The sequence below is a fragment of the Pinus tabuliformis genome, chromosome 5_2, assembly GCF_031772625.1.
Source record: "Pinus tabuliformis cultivar Carrire ecotype Pingquan chromosome 5_2, CPIR1, whole genome shotgun sequence".
NCBI classification, from domain to species: domain Eukaryota; kingdom Viridiplantae; phylum Streptophyta; class Pinopsida; order Pinales; family Pinaceae; genus Pinus; species Pinus tabuliformis.
In genome coordinates this window covers 1097457491-1097470532 of record NC_142306.1, presented here as the reverse complement: position 1 = coordinate 1097470532, position 13042 = coordinate 1097457491, and the positions used below count along the sequence as shown (strand labels likewise).

Sequence of the window (13042 nt, the reverse complement as noted above, 5' to 3'; positions counted from 1 at the left end):
GACCGTAAAAACAGGAAAAGGTTGCCGGGTTTTTGTTGTTTCAAACTCGATACTGGAAATAAAACGACGTGTCTTTGATCGCTTTTTACTTTTCAGGTCAGTGGCACTAATTATGAAAGTACTCCTTGGTCGCAAGATCAAGCGGTTCCCCCAGGTATTATTTTATACTTTTTCAGGCTTGAGGGACACAAATCTACGAAAAAGTTCAACTTGGAGTCTTCTTAAGTTTTTCAGACTCTCTAAAATTGAAAAACGCCGAGTTTATCCTATACTGGACTCGTTAAAATTTCACAGTAAAGGACCTGTTCAATTACAAACAGGAACGAACCACTCCTTCCTAGGGTTCGACTCAAAACTAGGTTGGACTCATCCGAAGGATGAGCTTATAATCAAGCATATGTTATCCTCCTCAAGCTTGTTAAAAATAAAGAGGTACTTGCCAGAAATGGTAGGGGAAAAGAGAGAAGAATGAGCCTATTTGTTATCTTTTGTCTCAGAAGAAACTTTATTACCACTCTTGGACACGACACATTTCATTCGCCTGGGTTGGGAAATCCTTTACCTCACAGTTGATCAAACCACTTTGAAAGTCTTCAGCCGGGTTCCGGGGATTAAATTTGAGTCGTTTATCACCAAGCCATCTGTCGTGTCGTTATGTGTTCAAGAGGTCTGCAAGCAAAACTTTCATCTGCAAAAAACTTGTCATCCATTTGACCATCCCTGAGTCAGTCCTTACAACAACATTTCTTCAACTTGAACAATGATTTCGTGTTGTGGGCTTGCTTGCAACGGGTCGCTTTCTATCGACATCAACACATTATCTAGAGAGATGACTTAGAAATCGTCAGTACCTTGAAGTCTGCATGCATCAATGGCAGGTTTCTCGCCTTTGACGTCAGTTTACATCATTGACTCTCGATCGAAGGATTCCGTGAAATGTTCGACATCAACTCATTCATTCACATCTCATGGATTGTACTGGGTACTTTGAGAACCATTGACATTACTGGTGGTCTCTCTCACACTTGTTAACAGTCTACATCATCGACTGGTAATCAAGTGGTTTCTACCATGTTCGACATCAACTCATTTATTCGCATGGCTAGAATCGTACCAATTCGGGAAGTAGAAGTGAAGACCCTGGATCTAGTTTCCACCATCCAGGCTGCGAGGAGTTTTGTATTCATTATCTAAGTAGACTAATCATAAACAGATGGCTGCGCCCATACTGTGTCTACAAAAGTCTATGATTATGATGTACTGCAAGATCATTCCTGTATCAGAGTAGTTAGTCAGTTAGTTAAAGTTTTGATCTGAGTATGGGAATGCCTACCTCAGTGATGATATAATCTTATACATGTATTTTGTGTTGAAAATTGCAGGTTCTGACCAGGCTCTCCACGAGATAATCCTTGAAATGATAAAGCGCTTCACCCTTCCTAGATAATACAAAACCCTAATCTATTACAGGCTTCGCACTTTAGGGGGCAATCTGTTACACTAAAAAATGTCACCATGACTATTTACAGTTAGTATGGCTCTATCAACAGTCATGATATCCTCTTAGGCAAGTCTTATGCCTCTGCTCTCCATGTCAAACTCCAAAAAGAGAGAAAGTCTTTATAAATGTATTTATCTCTGGGTACGCAGGTTCTCTCAACCTTACCTGCGGATACGCACCCAATGTTCACAAAAGCTGCGTACTTGTACGCTCTGTATGTAAAGGGGCAGGTGCGTCCCCCTGTAAAGGTCAAAATGCGCAAGTTTCATCTTTAAAAAGTTACTTGTGGTCATTTCTAGAGCATTCTAGAAGGTTGTTCGACGTGTATTGAGCGCCTCCAGATGGTTCATGTACCCCTACCAAAGAGGAACTTATCCCATCAATGAGGGAGCTATCCCATCCAAAGAGGGGATTATCCCATTGATGGTGGACTTGAATAACTTCCTCTAGAGCACTATAAATATAGGCATTGGGCCAGAAGGAGGGGAGGTTGGAAGCTAAACATTTCTAAGGGTAGATGCTGCAGGAATTAGGACTCCCATTTAGAAGCTTGTGAGGAGAGATTGCCATCTTTGCTTGTTCTATTTGGAAGTGGGTGAGCTTTGTCAAAGTAAAGGAGAACTCTTGATGGACCCTGGGAGGGACTTGCACAACACCAAGGCTCAGGTTGTAATTGTTCCTTTTGTTTCCTATTAATGCAAATGTTAAACTCACATGGACAGGAAAACATTAGGAAAGATAAATCAGTGAGTTCGATTTTTATTAACAAAAGATGTACATTTATAGTACAATAGGTGACTCTTGGGATTCAGATCCCAAGGTCTCTTGGACTGCTTTGTCCATTCAACTTCCGCGCTAACCCTTTAGGATTAGGTGTCCAACATTCCCCCCCTTAATCCGAAGGGTTATGTATGAGTCCAAGAAAAGAGCTGTAATACAAAATGTGCAAAGAATGCATGGCAGCACTAGGCTGATTGTGCTCTATGAAATGTTGGTATAAAGGGCGGTGGTTTAAGGATGACCACCAACACTGGAACGCTTAGTGCAGTTCCCGGAACTCTTCCAAAACTGGCAAGAAACTGAAGTTTTCTGCTAGAGGAAGTGATCCTATTGTTTTAAAGAGGGAAACCTTCAACCATAAAAGGGAGGTCTGACCCCGCATAAAAGGTAAAACTTCAACCTGAAAAGGGAAGTCTCAACCTGTGATGGTTTAAGGATAACCAACAACTCTGGAATGCTTAATGCAATTCCTGGAACTCTTCCAAAACTGGCAAGAAGCTGGAGTCTTCTGCTAGAGGAAGTGTTCTCAATCTGTTCACGGGCATCTTTGTCTCTGGCTACAACTCTGAAATTGGTGCGGCAGGTTGTGGCTCAGGCTCGCTTGATGTGACTTTGAAGCTTGTAGATGACCATCATTTGCCCCCCTGTCAGGTACAAGGTGAGAAGATGGAGAAAAATCAACTGCAAGACTGTTCAATACTCTGGAACAAGTTCTAACATGTGTTTGGAATATCTTCTTGGCTGTTGATGCCCATTGCCAAGAAGCGATCCATCCAAGATGAATCTTTGTTCTTGCAGGACGTTTGTTTTTGAAGCATCTATTTGAAAAATGAGTGGTTTTATGACAGTGCTCACATGGATGAAGATCAAAACAGTGATCTTTCAGATGGCCAACTCGGTCACAATGTTGGCATTTCACGATCTGTTGTTGTTGATGTTGTTGTGGAAGAGGGGCAGATTCTGGAACAGCTAAAGCTGAACTGTCATGAGAAGCAGGTGAACTGTCATCAATGAATCCAGCACTTTGAAACTGAATGGGCTTGGCATAGTTTGGAATATGAAAGGACAAGTCCTTGTCATATCCAAGACCATATCTGTGCTTGTTGTGGACAAGCTGTTCCCAAGGTCTGATGATGGGCTTGGGAAGTGCAGACTGAACCTCTGCATCTGTATGTAACTTTGCTGCTTTATCGGGTACTGAATCTGAATGAACTTGAACAATATTGACTTGCTGTTTATGGGAGTCTGCTTCATTGTTCTGAACAGAAACAGGTTCAGAATGATGACTCCACTGCTGTAATTCTTCCTGCTGCAGTTGTGATTCAAGCTGCAAAAACTCTATCTTTTCTTGTGCATTTTGTAAACATGTCTGAATTTCTGAGAGAGATTCTTTGCTGATTTGTAATGTGTCATCAACAGTAGATAATATCAAAGTTTTAAGGAACTGTAATACTTCACTGGTTCTGACCATTTTTCCTTTAATGTCTGATTTACACCTTTTAAAAACTGATCATAACTATGAACAAATGTATAAGCAGTATCCACTCACAATACTATGTCAAGAATCTTTTCCTTATCGCTGAAAATGCATTGCTAGAGTAATCCTGTTTGAGGCAGCCGCTGAAATTCCATTTTGCAGTAGAATACTTTGAAAACAATGCTACGGTACACGAGATTTTGTCTAATAGTGCCCTACAGTGACCATCATTTAAAAAACAGCGCTCATTCAAAATTAAAACAGCGCATTCAATATATATATCACTGTATGCTATCAATATATATATCACCGTATATATCACTTTAAAACAGTTCAAATTCGATATCAGGTAGCTTGTCTAGTTTTATGGCGCCCACTTACATCCATCCATTAAATTCAACCTCAAATCAAAGAGGCTTCTTTATCAATAATAACTGAATCGGGTAAATAGTGTAGGGTGCATAGATTATTCCTTACTGACACAATTCCCTAGGAGGAGACGCATCAAACTCCTCAAACAATTATCAACAACTACCCACGACAGTAGCTGCCAAAGTTTTTTTTTACAAAATTTTCTTCTTCGGCCAAAAAAGGCGAACGATAAACCAGACCATCACTATAAGTCTCAAACACTTGAGAGCTGGCCTATTCACTTCTCTATCTCAATATGTGTGTAGAGTAATCCTGTTTTATAGAATACAGAGAAGAATACAGAGATAATAAATAGCATCATACTGAAAAGCAAAATTTAAAACTTCCCATGTTAACAAATGGTGATCTCACCCAAGAGCACAGAAATGCGAGGCCCCATCAAGGCGGTCCTCAAATCTTAGACCCAGGTATGCCATGTCTAACTCAAACTGCTCATAAACATTGTTGTGCAAGCCTGCTACGGAAAACACCTATACATTTGATTTCATGGGAAAAGACTGCACTCTTGTGGAAACTGCACACCATGCGCTGTAACTGTCACTCGTTTCTAAGGAAAATATATTGCTTGTTGGTCTTCAATCAGTCTGGGTGTGTTCCAGCAAGATGATATTAATGGCCTCCTTTGATAGCAGTAGCAGCAAACTTCAATCTTCAGCCCAAATATCTGTGCACAGCAATCCTACCAACGGCAAGGGAACTCAGCCTCTTATAAATGATGGCTGTAGTAGCTTACACAGCCCACAATACCCCAACAAAATTGAAGTGCTCGAAGAAAGAAGCGCTTCAAGGCTGCTTTGAAATACCAGAAGGGCAAACTATAATGCAAGGCAACAGGCAAACCTCCATGGAGCCAGTAATTTCAAGAGGTGGTTGAATGTCAGAGAATGCAGATGCGTTATGCGTTTTGGACAGAGGTGGTGCATAAACGTATGAAACGTATGACTCACTTGAATGTCAGAGAATGCAGATGCGTTATGCGTTTTGGACAGAGGTGCTGCATAAACGTATGGAACGTATGACTCACTTGAATGTCAGAGAATGCAGATGCGTTATGTCTCGCCCCCAGGTTTCATTCAATGTCAGTACCTTATTGAAAACTGTCGTTTTTCCTCTTAGTCTCTCAAGATTTTCGAAATTCTAGGCCTAGTTGAAGGAATGCCAATCGCTGTTTTCGAGGCCATCTGCGTCATTATTCTGCCTGCAAGACACATGCTCAACCCAACATCTTTGAAATATTCCTTGGAGTTGAAATATGGCGTTATAATACCTTTCAAGCCTCTGATCCCTCCTTAAAACTACACAGAGAATCAATGCTTCTTCATCGCATGATATTTACACATTATTCACAGCGTTTCTCTTCATATTATTATACAGATGCTTTTTCTCTTTTCTCGAGAGGAATGCGGGGACGAGATCCCCTGCAAGATACGTTTACTTGTTATTCCAACTATTAAACGTCGAGCTCTTCCATATAAGGATGTCGGTTCTTTTGTTTGGCAGTCAACCTCTTTTGTCTCCTTGTATTGGCAGTCTGAAGGTTGGGGACCCTGCGAGGCGGATTTCACACAGGAATTCAAAGAGGACGTCTGCCATCTGTTGCAGCTCCATTACTAAAGATATGGCTGAAACTCCAGGTTCAGGTTTATATCCTTTGCACCATTGTAAAACTTTGCACCTGGTAAGGCATGGGCAGGGCTACCATAATGTGGCAGGAGAGAAAGACTCTGGTGCATACATGTCATATGAATATGTCGATGCAAGCCTCACTCCTTTAGGATGGCAGCAGGTTGACAATCTTCGTAAGCATATTTGGAAAACTGGCATTGCTCCTAGGATTGAATTGGTCGTGACTTCTCCTTTAATGAGGACTATGCAGACAGCAGTGGGTGTTTTTGGTGGTGAAGGCTATATAGATGGTGATACATGTCCTCCACTAATGGTGGCTGGCGCTGGCAATAGCAATCATGCTGCAATCACAAGTGCAAATTGTCCACCTTTTATAGCCATTGAATGGTGTCGAGAACATTTGGGAGTGCATCCATGTGACAAGAGGAAAAGCATTAGTGAATATCAGCCCATTTTTCCTGGGATTGATTTTTCTCTGGTAGAAACAAATGAAGATGTTTTGTGGAAGTCAGATGTCAGAGAAAAAGAAGAAGAAGTTGCAGCTCGTGGAAGAACTTTTCTTAATTGGTTGTTGACAAGAAAGGAAAAGGAAATAGCAGTCGTTTCGCACAGTGGCTTTCTAATACACACATTGGGGCTGAGAGAGGACCATGGTATATCCTTCAGACTTGATTACCCATGGGGACTGGACAGTCCAACATGCACCATCGATTTGGCCGATTCCAAGGGATTTAAAATAGCGATTCAACAACAACCACAAAACATATGAAATTCACTGGTAGAATTTTGACTATCGTAAATTTAAACTCATTGGATTCACCAGCACAACATTCAATTCAAGATTTGTAACATGTTTTCTAGGCATACCACGACCATCAAGGTTTTAGCGCAGAGATGCATTCAAACGTTTTGTATTCCCATAAAATACTCTCATAATTCAAGCTCAACCAACAATATGATTGCACCCAGAATTCACAATCCACATAACATTAATGTTCAAAGCATAGGTTTGGTGACTAAAACACAACAAAAAAGGCCACAAGAAAACAGTGACTCAAATATGAGCAGCCCAGGAGATCGCCTGCTCTGATACCATGTTAAACTCACATGGACAGGAAAACATTAGGAAAGATAAATCAGTGAGTTCGATTTTTATTAACAAAAGATGTACATTTATAGTACAATAGGTGACTCTTGGGATTCAGATCCCAAGGTCTCTTGGACTGCTTTGTCCATTCAACTTCCGCGCTAACCCTTTAGGATTAGGTGTCCAACAGCAAATGAGTCCATTCTTCTCAATAACTTGTTATTTATGAGTTGTTTCATGTACTCCTTGGTCTATGTGTTAAATATGTTTTATTTTATGAGATTATCAAGTGCTATGTAATCGTTTGATTGTTAGTGGATGCAGGTTTCAAAGTGAAGGAGGAGCTCATCCGGATCAGCGAGGCTGAATTGCTACAACAGCGTTGGACTACAGGTAGGATCTAAACACTTGATTTCTCATATAGTAAATGAATGTTTAGAGAAGGATTGCTCTTGTTTGTCTTGTTTGTCACTAGAGAGTCTTAGGCTCCTAGGGAGGTTGGTTGTGTCCGCACTATCGACTCTTTCCGCCTGACACCCCTTATCGGGTTCTGACTCAGAGTCGGAACATGCATCTGATTCTGAAACCTTTAGCTCAGCTACCAGTGACTGCTTGGCCCGACACTCACTTGTGTTGTGAGTGGAGCTCTTATGGAACTCGCACCGTTTTCCAGTGTCCTTTCTCGGCTTCGCGGCGCTGTTCTTTGCTTGCAGCTTCGGCTGTTTGTCTTGGGCTGTCCCGCCTTGGCTTTGTCATTTGTTATGTGGTTTAGGGGCACCTTTCCCCTACTTTGGATTCGCAGATCCAAAGTCCCGCTTCTTTTGTTTAAACTTCTGCTCGACCTTGACGGCATACCGGTATGCTGCGCCGAGCGAGGGGATGTTTAGGAATTGTATTTCTTCCTGGATGTACTTGTGCAGGCAACCATGGTATTTGAGTATCAGATGTTGCTTCGAATCCTTGATACCCAACTTTGTGCGAAGGGTATGGAAAAGATTGGTGAACTCCGGCACGTCTTGGTCCCTTCCCTGCCGCAGCGTGGTCCACTTTATGTATTCATCCTCATAGCTCCCGACAGGGTAGTACTGCTCCTTGATGGCATCCCGGAACGAATCCCAGGTGGGTGTGGCTGAAAATAGTGAGCCAGTACTTTCATCCTTCTGCTCGCAGTAGGTTTCCCACCAGTCCTTGACGTGGGGGGCTACTTTGAGGAGCGCAAAAACAATCTTTTCCCGACTCGAAAATTCATGAACAGAAAAATAACCCTCTAGCAGATTTAACCATTTATCTACGGCATCTACATCTATCTGACCCTCGAATATGGGGATTTCAAAATTAACTTGTACCTTAAAGGGTGTGGTGTTTCCAGAGTAGCTGCTGGAAGCCGATGCGTTGCTTCTGGGTAGCCGCTGAAGGATCTGAGCAAAGTTGTCCATCATTGCGTTCCGTTGTCGCTCGAGGGCTTCTTCGAGCAAGATTTTGATGGGATCTCCTGCCCCCTCATCTTTCTTCTCGTCCGCCATGGGAGGCCGTCGGGATTTGCGAGGCTGGTCTTGCAAAGGTTCAACTAGTTCAAGCCCTAACTCCTTATATCCCGACCTTGTTGGGGACATGCAAAGAAAAACAGAGAAAAAGCAGACCGCTCTGATACCACTGATCCGGATTTAAACAGGAACGCAACAAATTACAGAGATAACCATATACACAAAGATGCAGCGGAAATAATACTTCATTTCATTAATGGAAAATACTGAAATATGCTTACAATCAGAAATGGAAATAAACCAGCTAGGGCGATGGTAGCTTATCTCTGAGAAGAGATGTGATGGCTACATGCCTCTGAATTGTGTTACAATGAGGCTCGAAGGCCTATTTATTGTTGAGAAACAATGGAAAACCCTTAACATTCCAAAACCTAACCCTAGGAGATGAAACGCCAAACTATGGGCCCCGTTTGGGGGTAAGTTGGTACATCAACTTCCCGGGGTCGTAACTTTGGCACATGATCTCCGTTTGACGCGTACAATAGCTCATTAGAAAGATCTATCCGAGCACTATCATTTTTGGAATGGGCAACATCGGTCCATTCCATGGACCCATGTTGCCCCCGTATTCCCCAAAAAACGTCGTTTAGGGCCTCAAAACGGCTCCGGAAGTTCAGGACCCGAAAAACTACTAAAAATAGTAAGTTGTGCTACAATTAAGGAAACTGAAAATGCTGAGAAAGACAATGGTGGGGGTCCAGGTGGACTTGGCAGGTGGCCACCAATATCCACCTGGATCAGATTCACTTAAATAAAACCTATTCTTGAAAATGGGCGAATGGAAGGTTGTAAGTCCTAATTTCAAGGGCTAAATTTACCTTTTTTACCCTCTCCCTTAAAATAAGGTGGGCTATTTGAGGTGATTTGTAAAAATGTACTATGATACAAAATATTCGCCCACTAAAAATTTAAAACCCCTTAATTTCGCCAAAGGGCGAACATTCGCCCCTAAAATTATCCTTGGCAGGTAGAAACCAGGAAGAAGTGGGAGTAAGCCATGAAAGAAGAGATGGACTCCTTAGCACATAACTAGACTTGGGACTTAGTCAGGTTGCCTACAGGTAAAACAACATTACAGAATAAATGGGTTTACAAGTTGAAGGAAGAAGATGGAGGTAGAAAAAAGTATAAAGCTAGACTTGAGGTGAAAGGGTTTGCACAGAAAAAGGGTATAGAATTTGATGAGATATTTTCTCCTATTGTTAAAAAAGACTTCAATAATAACTATTTTAAGTCTAGTAGCAGTTGAAGATTTGCATCTTGAGCAGTTAGATGTAAAGACAACCTTTCTCCATGGGGATTTGGAGGAAAAGATATATATGTAGCAGCCATAAGGATATGAGGTAAAAGGGAAGGAGAAATTAGTGTGCAGGTTGAGAGCTTGTATGGCTTAAAATAGGCTCCATGATAGTGGTATCTAAAATTTGACAGGTTTATGTCTGAACAAGGTTATACTAGATGTCACTCTGATCATTGTGTTTATCTCAAAAGGAAAAATGATGGCAGCTATATTATATTGTTATTGTATGTAGATGACATGCTTGTTGCAGGTTCTAACATGTAGGAAATAAATGTGCTTAAAATAAAATTGGCAAACTCATTTGCAATGAAGGATTTGGGTGCTACAAAACAAATCCCTGTTATGAGAATAACTAGAGGTAGGAAGAATCACAAATTAACATTGTCTCAAAGTGAGTACATAGAAAAGTTGTTGAAACAGTTTAATATGCAAAATGAAAAACCAATTAGTATACCTTTGGCTAGCCATTTCAAATTAAGTAAGGAGTGTCCCAAGACTCAGGAAGAAATGGCTCATATGTCTAAAGTTCCATATGCATCAACAGTTGGAAGCTTAATGTATGCAATTGTTTGCTCAAGGCCTGATATTGCACATGCAGTGGGAGTTGTTAGTAGGTACATGAACAATCCAGGAAAAGAACATTGGATGGCGGTGAAGTGGATTTTTAGGTATTTGAGAGGTACCACAAATCAAGCATTATGCTTTGGTGGTTCAAACATTGCTCTACATGGATATGTTAATGAAGATATGGCGGGTGATAGAGATAACATGAGGAGCATAATAGGGTATGTGTTTACTGTAGGTGGAACAATTGTCAGTTGGGTCTCAAAACTGCATAGTGTTGTTGCACTCTCAACAACGGAAGCAGAGTATGTTGCTACTACAGAGGCTAGTAAAGAAATTATTTGGTTATAAAGGTTTCTGAATGAATTGGGTAAGAAGCAGGAGTTGGGCAGGTTATACAGTGACAGCCAGAGTGCCATACATCTTGCAAAGAACTCTGCATTTGATTCCAAGACTAAACATATACAACTCAAGTACCATTTCATATGGTCAGCGTTGGAAGATGGACAGTTGAAGCTAGAAAAGATACACACTAGCCAAAATCCTGTAGATATGTTAACAAAAGTTGTAACTAGGGAGAAACTGTGAATCTGCTCTGTTTCAATTGGTCTTCAATTATGATGAAGAAGATGAGAAATAGCCAGGTCCAAAGTGGAGTCATTGTCTAGCAAATGAAGCAGCGATGGAGTTGCTATAATCAGTCTCCAAGTGGGAGATTGTTAGGTGTGGAGCCTTATTATCTTCTTTATTTAGAGGTATCACCACATTGGATCCTAGTTCGTAATGTGGCGGCAACACTGCCCGTAAAATATATGTTGCAGGGGGGTGGTTGCGACCTTTGGGAGCCCCCCCCTGGCGGGGGGATCGAGGGCAGTGCCCCTGAAGCTAAAAATAGATTTAAAATTGCCTTGTAAAATGTTGTAATTTCATAGTCAATATGGGTTGTTCATTAGGTGAAGATCTAATGGTAGAAGTTATGTTTAATTTAGGGATTTTTCCCCTAGAAGGCAACCCCTTGCTATATATGAGGGAATTGTATTACGTCTATGTAGATCTGTATTCTGAGCGAGAAGAAAGAGGAGATAGAGCAAGAGAGAAGAGTTAATTACAGCGGATCTGCTTTAGGTTGTATCTCTTCAGTTTTATGGATAATATAAAAGGAAGGAATGACTATTTCTCCATGGATGTAGCCAAAATTGGGTGAACCACGTATATCTCTATCTTTCTTGTTTTATGCATTTTCTATGTTTATATTTCTACAATATTTTATGTGTTCCATTTCTCTATAATATATAATTTTCTAACAATCTTCAAGTGTGTGCTGGTGGTCATGCACATCAACTTGCTGAAGTACACGTTCAGCTCCAGTTGGACTTGCTTCTTGTCTTCACCTTGGTGAGTGTGTTGAATGGGTTGAATCGCATACTTGTGCACAATGACATGCATGCTGCTGAATCTCTTACATGCGATCAACAACACTGCTCACCATGTCCGCTCCGTGCAAGCTACTGGGATGGATCTTTAACTTGTATGGGGGCAGTTTCATCTGTGAGTGCATGTTGCACCTGTTGAAAAGTGTGCAACAAGAAATTCTTGTTGAGAATGCAACAAGATGATGGAGCTTAGTGAAAAGGAGTCACCTTCACTAAGTGGGCCCACAGGCAAATTATGGCGCAAAGTCTATTTTTAGACTATGCCTATTTTTAGACATATGGATCATGGTCTATGAGTTGCAGGATGTTGTTTATGGATGATTGGTCATGTTGGGAAAAATATATGGACTTCTATTTTTGGTTCACAGTAGAGTGATCAGAGTCTATTTTTAGACTGCTAGTCAAAAATAGAAAAGTCAAATATTATTGTCTCATAATAATATTTAGACTATAAACTTTATCTTATCCTCTTGGAGCACTTCAGTTTGAGCTACAGATGTGGCACATGCAGCTATCAGAAGGAAATACACTTTCTTTGTGGGTCAGTTGAGCTATTACATGCAGGACATCAGTTAGAACTCATGTGGTTGAGTTCTGTGGAGTTGGATGAGCAGTTAATGGAGTTGTGTTCAGTTTGACTTAGTTGAACTAGTTGTATTTAGTCTAATTGGCCAATAGACTAAGTGATGAGTTTTGTGAATTAGTTATTAATTAATTCACTAATTATTAACTCATAATGCAACTGAAGAATACATCAGTTAACTCAGTGCATGTACAGTTCAGTGGAGACAGGTGTTAGAGGTTGAGATTGCTATCAGTTGTGACTATAGTTGTGCATGAGATTTTGCACAATCAAAGGATTGAGTATGCCCATGAGAATTGCATATGCCCAATGATATAACCTGTGCTCACGTGATTTCCAGTGTGAGTGATTCTCCAAGGTAAATAGAACTTGGAACGAGTTTGGATTCATTCATTCTCTTACAGAATTATGCAGTGGAGGCAGGCAAGCAGCAGAGGAGATTTGGAGATCAGATCTGAGCTGTATTGTGTGTAACAAGTGGAGATAGTACTGAGTACTTGTGAGGAGTATTTTACTATGTTTGTTACATGTTCTCAATCATTAATATACAGATAGTGTGGGGTTTTCAGCTGTAAGCTTTCCCCAGGTTACATACTATGTTAATGTGTGCATGCGATTGATGTTTCATTGTTTTTGATGCTGCTAAATTGATGATCAACTTAGAGGAGCTTATGTATTGTGCATGTATTCCACAATAGTGCATGATTAGGATAAT

General features: G+C 40.9%; 1 pseudogene; it reads left to right on the top strand.

Annotated features, from left to right (window-relative positions):
- The first annotated feature begins 5567 nt into the window (after positions 1–5567).
- On the top strand, positions 5568–6585 carry LOC149163066 (phosphoglycerate mutase-like protein 1 pseudogene; annotated as a pseudogene).
- The last annotated feature ends 6457 nt before the right edge of the window (positions 6586–13042 follow it).